A 14077-nucleotide genomic window follows, 5' to 3' on the forward strand; every position below is an offset into this window, starting at 1 on the left:
TATGCAGTTAAGATCACTTGGAGTGTGTAGAGGTCATTTCCCATCTTACCAGGGAAGCAAAAGGAGTACTATTTGGAATTGCTCAGTGCACATTTCATATAATTTTGACAGGCCTGATGATTTTTGCATCCTATATAAATTGCATTTCTAAAATTCTTTGTAGTTACTCAGTATTCAGAAACTTACTGTGTTCGGGAAATATTCTAGCATTTTCTTATTGTTTTACAAATTACATAGAAATTATGCCATTGTATTTAATAGTGAGACATTTAATTTTTTTTTCAGACTTGAATGCAGCGATCATGTAAATTAGAGAAAGAAGATAAAAATAACCTCTGAATATTCTCCTCATGTGGTATTTATTCTGGATGAAGCATTAAGATCGCTCACAGAGGTGTATCACTGTAAGTATTTTCTAATGAAATTAAAATGTGCATTTTTTGTGTGTCCATGCCATGTGTGGTGTACCTTAACAGAATGTAAGAATAATGTATGTATCATAGAAGCAGCAGTGGGCAGAGTACTATAATCTCCTGAAACATTGCTGTTAAGAGAATAACCACTTGGAAAGAAAAAAAAATATCCTAGATTTAAAAGTCCCTCCTTTCTATAATTAAATAAATAAAAAGTAAGTAAGTTAATAATTGGGGTAAACAGATGTGAAATGAGGGACAGTATGACGATTGTTTACTATGTCATGATGATCTTTGCCAGGATATATTTAGCAGTATGACAGTTTTCTGATGAGAAAGTAAAATAATTATAAATCTAGGCTGGGAAGAACGATAGCCTTTCCATGCACAATCAATAGATTTTGAGTTATATCATTAGAAAAATAACAAATGAGAAACTTTTATAAGGCTGGATGCTTAAATGCTGGTGACATTTTTAAATCTATCAAGCTATCAGTGATAATAACCGTGAGTTCAATTTTTCGAAAGCTTAATCTGAACCTTATTAAGTTATCAAGTGCTCTTTACTCACTGCATCTGCCATGTAATCATACAGAACTGTTATGTTCATAAAGAATAAAGACAAACACAACCTTGCAAAAGCCCCGTCAACTGACCTGAGGGCTTGGTTTGGTCATATAAATAAAGAAATGCATTTTCTACATAATATTCCGTGGTATTGTACTGTAATTCACAAGCAAGTGCTATTATGTTTGGATGAAATGACAGCCATTTTGCTGGTGGACTAAAGGTGGCTGGCTGTCGCTCTTGGATTGCAATGTCTTTGATCGTCCCATGAATCACATAGAAAAACAGAACGTCTGGGGAAGATTGTATTTAATAATAAAACCTCCAGACAACTAAGGTTTCTTTAGGTTTTAAAATCACATGTAGATATCTCTACTGATATCAGAGCTCACCAGGAGGGCAAGTCCATGCACTTGGGCAAGTCCATGCACCACAGATGATTTCATTGGGCAAGTCCATGCACCACAGATGATTACATATTTTAAATGTCACCCTACTATGTACTCAGATATATCTTATGTGTTGACTTATGTTATTAACCCCAAAAATAGCTCAGATAATATTCTATGGTGTACAACCTTTTTTTTTTTTTACCCTAAAACTGAGTCCATAGTTTGGGAAAGTTCTTGTGAATGAGACCTTTTATATTTCACTTGATTATTCATAATTGCGGAAGTATTTTACATTATGTAGTGAGAGTTAGATTTTTCACATCAAAATTTGAAAATTATATTCATGGTAATATTTCACATCATTCTATGACTTGGGGCAATGGATCTAATTCATATTTTAAATGGCTAAGTAAAAGTTTTAGAATCAGTTTTAAGACTTGTTTCCCTTAGCTAAGTGTAGTAATTTTTATTCTCTCATTGTCTCATAAAAATATGTATTTACAATATGACCAAATAATGAAGTTGATTTAAAGCCAAACATCCCTTGAGACAAAATCAAAATTATTAAATATGTTACTTGTTCTACAAAAGGAATTCAAAGTCATTCAATTTTAATGTCTTCTGTAGTATAATTTTTCTAGGTTAGAGTCATAGAAAAATTTTCATGAAAGTAAATATTCCTCTGAAAATATAGAGACTACTTGGAAGCAAATTATTTTTAATTAATACTATTTGTGACTTGCAACTGAGAGAAATCTGTGAGTTGCTTTAAAGCTATTAATCTTCTTCCAGAATGTCCTAGGCCATCTATCAGAACCATGTTGTCAAATACAGATTTGCAGAAATACAGTTCAGTGTCATTTTAAGACTAAGTGATTCTCAAAACCCTATAGTTTAACACACTTACATTGTTTAACACAGTGTTCAGTCTGTATTTGATCTAATCATTTTATCGTATTTTGAATCGATGTTTACACATGTGTTTTTTAATAACTATGATTAGGATGACTATATAGAAGGTCTTTTCTACCAAGAAGGCAACCTGGTGTAAGAATTTCTTTTTATTAAGCAAACCGTATCAAGCCCTCTAGTGGTATTAAATATATAAAATATTTCATTGTTATGTTGCTTAATAAGAACAGTTGTTTTTGCTTGTTTGGTTGTTCCTGAAGTATAAGCATTTAACATTCTCTTGACATTAGGTTCCTGCAAATTCCTGTCTGCTCTGTTTGGCAGATAATTTGTACTTTCCTTGAGGTGGTTCTTCTAACTTTACCTTGGGATAAAATTTTTAAATGCATAGACTTAAGATTGAAGTAATAAATAGCCCAGTAGGTGATAAATCACATATTTTGATCCGTTGCTTTTATCCTTAAGTCTAATATTAAAACATATTTATTGTGTTCCATATGCATGACGATAGCCTGATGATAATAAGAATAGTTTTTGAGCAAAAAACTTCAGCATATAAGAACTTAGCTAAGATCTTCAGTTAAAAAACAACACAATGAAAGGTAAGCCATGGCTCACTCTTAGTAATTATTTCTGAGATCTTTCATTCTTTCATACTATTTAAAGTCTAAAGGAAATGGTCTTATTCTTACTTGGGGATGTTTCCATCAAGCTTTTTATTTTTTTTTTTATTTTTTCTTTTAATTTTGGCTCTTCTTATCGAAGACCTGAACTTAGGAGCTTTCACTGGCAGATCTACAAAGTGTGTTTCAATTACTAAGGAACAGGTTTTAGCTTCATGCCAGCAGGACTTGTATTTCTTTCTTAAAAAGGAGAAAAGTTTTAACGTTTGATACATAGCCAGAGGAAACTGAGGGAGACCAACCAGTGGAAATGGAAAAATCATAGGGAAAATGCTGAGATGCAAAGAGGAGTCTCAGAGACGATCATTCTCCAAGATGGATTCCTTGATGTCCTGTCTTTTATTTCAACTTTGTTTTAGATTCTGAAATTAGACCCAGAGTGGAGCTGCTAAGTACACTGTGGTAGGAAGTGTGGCACTGGGTTTGGAAGGTATTCCTCACTTCTCAGAATCCTACAATGTCCTTTACTGTGAGGTGAGAGTCCTCATAGACCTGCCTCATCTGTCCCACCGGCACTGCTGAGCTGACGACCATTCTTTTGGAAATGTGTGTACTGTCCCTGCTCCTCCCCGAGGGGTTCACACATAGGAAAGTGTACTCTGTCTCCTGTTCTCCCTGTTTATGCCCCTTTGTTCTTAGAAGTCTCTGAATAAAACTGATATAAAACAGGATACTAAATCTGATCGGCCGATATCTCCTCTAAGTCCAGACAATTTTACATCTGTGGTGATAGATACATTCTTAAATCTATAGCCTTCACTCTGAAATGAGTTCATTTGGAAACCTGAAGAAGCTGATGTTTCATACTTGGTGACCCAAACACATACACTTAGACTTCTGCTTTTGGATTATTCTGATTTTTCTCTAACCACTTGGGTTGGGGGTATCGTCATGATGGGTGATTTAGTGACATCACAGACACCACCTCCGAAAAGGGAACACACACAAAAAAACAGAATATTCTGGAAGTTGGTATATTTCCAGAGTCAACCCTACAAGATACATAGCACTATGGAAGTTTGATTTTTGAACTACGAATCGATAGAGCCTCGTCACCACCTTGAACCGTGCCTTTAGGTCACATAGAATTCCAGGTCCATAATATATCCATGGACAAATGATATCGTGAAAACTCTAAGAAGTCTGGAAATCTAAGAGTGTCCTCCTATCTTCCGATGAGGTGAGGGGTAGGTAAATATTGTATTTCAGGATATTTTCCTTTTGCAATCTCCCATCTTCCTTAGTTGTCAGGAGTTGGGCTGATGTGGAGAGAGCTGAGCTGCCAGGTGTCTGAGTAGTCAATTAAGACAGTAAGCCAAAATGAAAGTAACAGTCAAGCCTTTAATCACTTGCTGGGATAATATAAGCAGGAAGCTAATTTGGAGAAAGCCCCGACTCCTCCCTAATTCATTTCCCTTCATGAAACACACTGGTTGGGAGTCAGGTGGATCAGCACAGATGTGGGGCTCATTTAGGCCGATTAGAGCTCTGAACAAAAAGCTCTGTCGGCTTTGTGGACCAGGGTGATGGGGAGGTAAAGGAGGTAGAGCTGTAGAGCTAGGAGCAGGATGGTACTGAGTCAGAGTGGAAAGACATGTGTTCAAGGTTCCTCCATAAGAGGTCATAGCAGAGCCACCTGAGGAAGGCCTCTGCCAAAGACCCCAGATACAGAGGTTTCTGGCTGAAGGCATATGGTCTAGGGATGTGGATGTGTGGATGTGTAAGAGTAAGGCTGACTGGGGGGAGCAAGGTGGGGGGTCGGTCCTGAAACTCCCTAGAGGGATTGCAGAGCACGAGCTGTGTATCCAGTCAAGTGGGAAGATGGCAGCTCTCCCCTTTGATGCCCACCAGGAAATGCCTACATATTTGCTTGTGGTCATGCCTGAAAACTCACACATAGGCTCTGATATGGAGTGAAATACTTCATTGGTTATCGTCTTACTTGCTTAATTCACCTTGAGTTTAAACTAGGGAGCAAAAGCCAATAAAATAGGTCTTTAATTCAGAACATGGTGTCACATCGCCTCATTCAATCATTTCAAGGTATAGAAGCCCTTGCTCTGGGCTTGGTGTGAAGTGCTGGTTATATTAAGATAAATCCCCACCTTCAAGGAGCATGGTGTCTCCTGGGGAATGGGGGGGGAAATATTTATAAACTATTATAACAATATTGTATTAATATATGCTAGGCTTACTCAGAATGCTCTGCTTTATCCTCACAACTACCCTATTACTGATGTATGATGGTCGTCTTCCATCTTGTGGATGTGAGGCAGCCATTAAGTAAGGTTAAGAGAGGTTAAATCACCCGTCTGCTGGCGGAGTGTAGAAGCCACACATGTAACCACTACATTTTACTTCCATTTAAATGTATCTGAAGGCTCAAGCCATGCATAACATGTTAGGAGGGAACTGAAAAGAGGCACTAGGTTTCCACAGAAAGTAGCGAGTGGTACCTAAATTGAGTGGACTTGAGATGTGTGGTGGGACGGGGGTGGGTTCAAAAAGTATAAGGGATGGGGGTGGGTGGGGGGAAGGGCATGATGAATGCTGTGAACTGCAGCAGTTTAGTGTCAGAAAACAAACAGTGAGCAATACAACAGAGGCTGTGAATATAGGGAGGGTTGGATAGAGATGAAGATGAATACATGGCGGTGGCAAGATCAGGAGGACTTGACTGATTGTTTAATATCGAGTGTTGGTGAGTTAGAGCTAGGGAGAGGAGAAACAAGAAAGTGGCCTGTATTCCTTTTCCGTTTTGGTTGGGTGCTGCTGCCTCATGCTGAGGTAGTGATATAGGAGGAGGTTTATGAAAATAAGATGTCTTGCTCTGGGGATCTTGAGCATGTGCCCATTGAACCCCCAGGTAAAGGTAGTTTGCAGAGTGAGTGAGTGATTGGAAGAGAAATGGAACCCCAGGGAGCATGATATCTAATGAGATGTTGAAGGAAAGGGAACCCGAAATGAGGCATCTGAGGAAAGGTCAGAAGGAGCCCGACAAGAGGAGCCAGTCAAGTCATTGGGGTGTGAGTTTTATGGAGAAATCAGTAATGATGAAGAGCTCACTGCAAAAGAGAGATCAATTAAGATCAAGCTGGCCTGATCCTTGGAAATGATAGGCCACAGGTTTTCGCCCTTTGGCAAGAGCAGGAATAGCCAAGTGGTGAGGCCAAGGCCAGGTGGCACTGCATTGAAGAGGAAGGCAACAAAACAGAAGCAGTTTAGTTGAGAAGTGAAGATGGTGCTGCGATGAAGGTAGGCTTTCTTATGGTTTATTAACTTGTTGGTTAGTTGGATTCTTTTTTTTTTTTTTTTTTTAATTTTAATGGGCGTGATAGGAAGTTTAGATTCCGGAAAAGGCGAAAGTCTGATTCCCACAAGGATCTAAGGTTAGGACGCAGGGCTGGGTCGAGTATAGGGCCGGTGGCACCCCGAGGACTGTTTATCTTTGGCAATGTCAGGTAAGCTCTCAATGCTTCAGCTTTCGCGTCTTTAAAATGTGTATAAAAAATAAATGCCCATCCAGGAGGGTTATTGTGAAGACGACATGTTATATGATACATGTACGAGTGATTGACAGTGAGGCCTCATTATCGTGTTTGCTGTTGTTTTTATTTAGGGGAAACTAGTTGATCTCAGTGATGAAGAGGCCCATAAATGAGCACATCATCCCAGTCTAGAATAAAAAGGAAATGATTGATATTTCTCTAGGCTGTTTTGTAAATATGATACTCAGGGATATTAATATATCAGTGCCTTTACCAGTTACCCCTTTTACCAGTTACCAGTAAAATAAAGCAAAAGTAAGAGTAAAAATCAGGACCCATTTTGGCCTAAGAGTATAAGTGCCTGGGCAATTCAAAGATGTTTGGTGTTAAGACCCATGTTTCTCCTAAAACTATAAGCATCTGTCTGGGAATATTTTTATATATACATTGTATGATACATCTTGCGTTTTGTTGTGAGCTCAGAATCTTCTATTACGCAAACTTAACAGGCGACTTGTATTCTTTCTTTATATAGCATGGGCCAACAACTACTATGGCTCTTTAAGGAATCCCTCCTACAAAGAGTAGGAAAACCATCATCGCCCCTCCGCCCCCCTGCCGTAGTTACTAAAAGGAGTTAAAAATTACTCTTTTTGTGAATAGCGCTAAATTGGTTTAAATATATTCTAGAATTCTTCTACTTAAGAGTACCCAAATAAATGGAATCCCATCACCTTTCCCACCCCCCCTCAACTTTGGTTATTTTCTTTGTGGGTGAGTCACATATTTAGATACAACCAAAAGTAATTTATCGTGAGCCTGAAAGAGAGTAATCAAGCCAGGGAATAAAAAGGTAAGATTAAAGTAATAGAATCAATTTTCTTGGATATATTTATAAAAGGACATTTTCTTATGGAGTATCTGTGTCTGCACACAGCCATATGTCTTTTATTAGGATTTCTATATGCAATCCTTTCACTTGTTCTACATGAGAACAGTCCTGTGTTTACTTCTATTTAACCTGAACCACTCTTTTCGTAATGATTCTGGGTTAGTGTAGCCTGGTTTTCTGGTTTTTTTTAGAAACCGAAAGCTACCAGTAATCTCAGATGTGTTGAAGCTAAACCTAAGAAGCTGATATCAAATCTGTCTATGGATGCAAGTTTCCTGAATTTGGTTCTATTTCTGTATCCCTTACTCATGCTGATTTATGAGCTCTTCTGAGATTCCAGATCTGTTTTTATTCTTAATTGTATGTAGTGTTCATTCTAATATGATTTACACTACACTCAAAGGCTTTCTTTTGCAAAAGCTGGCAGCACATGAACAATTTATACTTCTTTGGAACTCTTGCCTGTTTGAGGAACAACCCAGTTCCTTTTGGGGAATGACTTTTAATTAATAAATAGGACACTTTTCATCACCTTCAATGGCATAGCTTTTAAGAGAATAGGACACAAGGCTGGTGACACCTTTTTGGGCCTGCCATCTCAAGCGGGGGCTGCAATGAAGCAATCATGAAAGAAACAGCAACTTCACCTTTTCCCAGGCCTCTGTTCCCCTTTCAGATTTACCTTTTTTTGTTTTTTGTTTTTGTTTTTTGCCTTTCCTTACTACTACTTTGTTGCTTGACAGAGCTCTCTCGATGTCAGGGTCCTTAATATTTGCTTACAGAAGGGAAAATGAATAGGAGAGTGATAATCTTCACTACAACTGAAGAAGCCTTGTCAAACTCAGAGTGATATTGGAACCGGTTGTCCAATACACGTCTTTCTTGGGGGGTGGGGGGCAGGGAAAGATCGATTTTAATTTGCTACTTTTTTGGTGTCAGCACGGTTTTACTGTGCAGCTTTAAATATGCACATAAAACGCAGTGGCACTAGAACATGGTAAGTCAAATTCTGATCATTTCTTTTGTCAGAGAAGCAATGATCTTAACTCATGAGTCACTGTTAAATATAAGTGTAATGTGGAGGAAAAATGAAAATACATTATGAGGGTTTTTTTCTCCAATTTGTATAATTTTTCAGTTAAGCAGTCATAAATCAAGGAATATTGTATTTTTTGAGGCTCATTAAAGAGACATTATACATCAGAATAGTGAAGTCGTCAGCATAATGAAATGATGAATGCCTGTAACTATCTGTATGTAAATGATGTGAGACAGATTCGGGGTGTTACGAAGGAGAATAACAATCTCCCTGACAGTTCCCCCTAGGTGCAGTTACTGGATGCTGGTGACAGATGTGAAATGCAAACCTCTTCAATGGCAAGCACTTATTAGCACTCAGCGGAAACCAGCAATATAAAATAAGACAAATGGCAGATAATATCATTTTAAATAAATTTGTTCAGTAAGGTGTGTTATTGCATTTTAAAAACCTTCCTTATTGACAAAGGCGATATTCTAAATTCAAGAAAACACGTTAGAAAAGAAAATGGTTCTTTTGAGAACGAGTATGTAAAAACCATATACATATTTTGTAATACTGGCCACTTTCCTTGACCTCTAGAGGGGCTATCCCATGAAGTAACTCATATGTCAAGTCGACTCGCTTTTGGTTTATTTATTCCGTCCAGGAAACATATCTGTCTTACCTGTACATCTATACTTGACATCATGAGATTTGCAGTATGCGTACCATGGTCAACCGGCCTATCTGGCAGTTTATGAGTTCTCTTTTCATCTCCATATTAATTGAAATCATGTCTTTTTTTGTTTGAGACTGCACCATCTGTTGATGAGTCAGGGCCTTCAGTCCTACGTTTCAGACTCTGTATTTCATTTACTAAGAGGGCCAGGCAATAGATCTAGTAATTTCCTGGAGGTTCTCATTTATCTGTGCATTTCACAGCACCTGATACAGGTGCCAAGGACACAAATGAGTATCGTATGAAGGAGAAAGAGACAGAGAAGGGAAGACAAGAGGAAAGGTAGAATGAAGGGAGAAAGAGGAGACTTTCAGTTCACTAGGAGTCACTGATGAGGCAGGGGCATTGGACAAATCCTTTAAATTCTCTCTGTATGAATTCCCATTTTCTTCTCTTGGATTCAGCTTTTTTTTTTTTTTTTTTTTTAAGATTTTTCATTTATTCCTGATAGACATAGGGAGAGAGAGGCAGAGACACAGGCAGAGGGAGAAGCAGGCTCCATGCAGGGAGCCCGACTTGGGACTCGATCCTGGGTCTCCAGGATCACACCCTGGGCCAAAGGCAGGTGCTAAGCCGCTGAGCCACCCAGGGATCCCCATATTAAGCTTTTTTGAGGCATATTTAACTAATACCATTGCAAGATATTTAAAGTATGCAACATGATGTCCTGATATACATATGCATGCGTATGGTGTGAAAGGATGGGCAGAGAAAGCACTTTGGATCCTGTGACCAAATATATACAGACAGCGACATTAATAAAAATATTCACATTTTGTGTGCTTTGGGGATAAGAGTTTATTATTTTTAATAAAATATACTCATACCTGTGCTATAGAACTGTTAGCACTTTATTCACTAAATGTGAATTTCTAGCAAGACAAATGGTATAATTTTCCCATAAACACCAGTCAGTGTGGAGATACGTTTTCTTTATCCTGATGTATACATAATGGGGCTTAACATGGTTTGACTAAAGATATATTCTTTCAAAAATCTGCTGTTTTACTTCTTTTTACCATAGGAATAGAGCAAATTATAGGCATGTGAATTTTTTTATTAATAATTATATATAGTTTTTGGTGATATGGAAAATCCATGAGCACATAGTAGTCCAAACTTTCAGTAGTCTCCATCTTAAGAAGAATAACTTAAAAAAAAAAAAAAGATTTATTTATTCATGAGAGACACAGAAAGAGAGAGAGAAAGAGAGAGAAGCAGAAATGCAGGCAGAGGGAGAAGCAGGCTCCATGCAGGGAGCCTGACGTGGGACTCGATCCTGGGTCTCCAGGATCAGGCCCTGGACTAAAGGCAGCGCTAAACCGCTGGGCCGCCTGGGTTGCCCAAGAAGAATGACTTTTTAAATTGCTAACTGGCACTTGAATGTGCTAGTGCATATAATAATAATTATTGTTTAAATTCCTTTAATATATTTTTTGGAAATTTTTTTGTTAAAAAAAGATTTGAGAATGTCTAGACATAACCAAAAAGTCCAAAATTATGCATAGCTAGTATATGACTACCCTAAAACTAAAATATTTTAAAAAATATACTGTATTAAAAATATGCTTTATCATTTTACTTTTCCTTTGCATATTCATCTCCTACCAGACATCATGCTCATTTTACAAGTTAACTCACTTACCAAAAGATATACCCAATTTATATATTAATAATCTTCAACTTCATTTGTACAGAAATAAACACACACAATCTGAGAGTGTCTATTACATATGATAACAGTTTAATAAAAGGATTGATTTTTATCTACAATCATATATTTTTGGAACTTTTGTGATATCCTATTCTCTAATTGACCTTCTGTTTTCCTTGATGGGAAGAAAGAAGCAATGGAAAGTTGTGGCAAGGGCACCATTATAGATGTTGAAAAGAGGCATGCAGAGAACAACTGTGAATATTTGATTTCAAACTAACACATTGTTTTCTCTAAAGAAAAGGAAGCCAGGGTTCTCATCATGAAAATTATTATTTTTTAACAACTTACTGTATTTCCATACTGTTAAAGGGTCAACACTAAATTGTTGGAAAGAATTACATCAGTCTTATTACTTTGTGGCCAGCCATCTTGTAAACTTACTGCTGCCAGTAGGGAATGAAATCTATTAAATTCTGTTTACATTTAGTTGCTTTTAATGCCTAAGATAAAAAAAATGACAAACGCAGCAAACAGACCAGAGATGTGTTTCTTCATTTAAGTTCCCACTGGTTATTATTACAATTAAATGTGTGCATTTTTCTAATTATGATATATTTATAATTTTTACATTCATTAGATTTTTAAAAAATCACTTTTAAATCCATACCTTATTTGACCAATGACAGGATTTGAGTCCTTGCATTTTAGTTCCAGGTCCACTGCTCCATCTTCCCTATCATGGTGCTTCTTGATAAATGTCTTAACTTTACATCCAACAATATACATGCTACGGTCCACATGGTACACTTTGCCAAGACTACGTTACAGTATATGGAAGGGAACTTATTTAATTGGATATTTTGTCACTTATGTCACATTTACTCACTTTCTCTTTCAAAGGTAGTTTAGAGACAGATGCATGCTCAAGGAGATTGATTGAGTTCAGGGTAACATTTCCACCATTCTACTGCACAGAGTTATGACTCCAGAAAACATTTCTCAAAGCCAAAAGATATCCTATCACAGAATTCCTCTCCTTTCAATTACATATCATTCGTAAACATTGCCAAGCTATCATTTACTGCCAATTGAAATAAATGACTTAAGCATTTTTAAAATGACAAATATTCAACTTTCTTTCAAACTGTATGCACATGCACACACATATAAATTATAAGATAGATGCATGCGTATGTAGGTATATACATTTTTAATAAACTTCAGTTTTATTCATCAGAATGTAGCCATTGCAGTCAGATTAAGGGACACTGAGCTAGGAAGCACCAGAGAATATTTGTAAATAGCACCAGGATTATCTGGAGAGCCGGTAGGAGCCATTATGAGTATTAATACCAGGAATCAATTAATTGATTTGGGGCATTTGGAGTCCTGCAGTATTGCAAATGGTAACGACCTTAGAAATTATCCAGTCACAGGATGGCAGTAGTTGAGAAGTGGAATACTGTCTTAAACTGATGGGAACTTGCGGCCTGAACCACAGTGTAAGAATAGGAATATATGAAGCATGTTACAATCAGTTAGCCTTCTGTACCGCAGGTGAGGGATGGAGATCAGCAGCATGCTTGCTGAGGCTCAGAGACTTTAGGTCCCATGTCCAAAGTTGCACAGATAGTTAACTCTGAATCCATGGCTATAAACAAGGCATCTGACTCATAATCCAGTGCCATTTGCTCTGCTCTATTGATAAAGTAGACACATACCCAGTAGGCTTCCTCAGAGTAAATCCAGAGACATTTAGGAGATTTAATTGACAACATGAAGGAGAGTCACGCTGGGAATGGTGGCTACTCTGCGTTGATGCCCTTGTGGGTTCAACTTGCTGAGACTTGCTGTTTTCAAGGCATAATTTACTTAAGGATGTTCTGAAGCACTGTAGCTAGGCACCATCTTTTATTGATTACATTTACCATAGTTCATGCTGTCTTTTCTTAAAATTTCCAAACAGATGGTGCCTATTTTATGAACTCAATAAATAGAATTCTGTAAATTAAATATACTAAAATATGTTCAAGGAAAGTCTCCTCACGTGGAACATAAAAACTGGATTAAAATGCAAACATTTTCATTCCAGTGTGTAGTATTTATCTATTAAAAGTTGTGACATTACGTCTAAAAATTAACTTCATAGAGACTAAGACAGTTTGGCAAAATTCAGACCATCACCAGGGCTGCCTTTACCCCATCCCTCCCCACCTTTTTATAAAATCATGTCTAGCTGATTAATATAACAGAGCACTTCAGCTTTGGTGAAATACACTTATTCAATTTCACTGAAGATTATAGGTTTCAAATAATAAAATTGGATTTTATTGAGGATTGAAGTGTGTAAATAGAACATTTGATTGAATTTAATAAAATGGTATCCTGCTGATGGAGGCAAGTCATTTCCTCTAGTTTTAACTTGATTACAAAGACAAGAAGTTTTATGAGCAATTTTGAATGGAAAATTTCTTTCTGTCTAGAGGAAAAAACTATACTGAGACTAAGAAAAGTAAGTGGTACCATTTAATATTTTAAATAAAATGGCTGTGAATGTATGGTTGCTTTTGAAATGCAAGAGAACTATTTTCTAGTCTGGTCTTGTGGCTGTTGACTTGATCACTAAGGTTAAACATGAAAGCTACAGAGAAGGAAACCAAGTAGGCAAGTTTGTTCCTCTCTAGCTTTGAATAGTTTTATCTTAAAGATTCTTTATCTGATATGTGCAGTTCTATATTTAATCAAAGTATAGTGAGATCAGAGCATCATTTCTCTTATCACAAAATGAATCACTATGTAGTACTATTATTTAAATGTTTGGTTTCCTTTACCCATTTCTGAGGTTTCTAGTAAAGAAACAAAAGCAAAATTTTGTGCTACTTTCTGGCAAATATATATATATATATATATATATATATATATATATATATATATAATTTTATATATATGTTATATATATTTATATATTATATAAATATTATATATATTTATATATTATATATAATGTTATCTTGCCAAAATCTAGGCTTTTCTTAATTAATGTCAATATTTTAATTATTTTTTTTTTAGACTAAGGAGCTAACTGCAAATATATATTCTTTTTCTTTTTTTAACCATTGGATCATAGCAGAACTCCTAAAAGCCTGTTAGGATGTTTTATAGAGATTATTTGGAAGCTATAAGACGGGCTAGATTTGTAATCAGGTATCGTTATACATGTGGAATGAGTATTAAGAACTGTGGACATTGTGTTGACTGAAGATTGATAAAAAAGGGCTTCCAGAACAAGATGAATTATAATGTGGCCTAGAGG

The 14077-nt window shown here is 36.6% G+C and overlaps 1 long non-coding RNA gene across 1 annotated transcript in view; it reads left to right on the forward strand.

Annotated features, from left to right (window-relative positions):
* The first annotated feature begins 302 nt into the window (after positions 1–302).
* LOC140605468 (uncharacterized) overlaps positions 303–14077 on the forward strand; it is a 652182-nt gene continuing 638407 nt past the window's right edge. The window contains exon 1 of the long non-coding RNA XR_012008117.1: positions 303–404. This is a non-coding gene — a long non-coding RNA (uncharacterized lncRNA). The remainder of the gene's footprint in view (positions 405–14077) is intronic.

Source organism: Canis lupus, chromosome 15, assembly GCF_048164855.1.
Source record: "Canis lupus baileyi chromosome 15, mCanLup2.hap1, whole genome shotgun sequence".
Classification (NCBI taxonomy): Eukaryota; Metazoa; Chordata; class Mammalia; order Carnivora; family Canidae; genus Canis; species Canis lupus.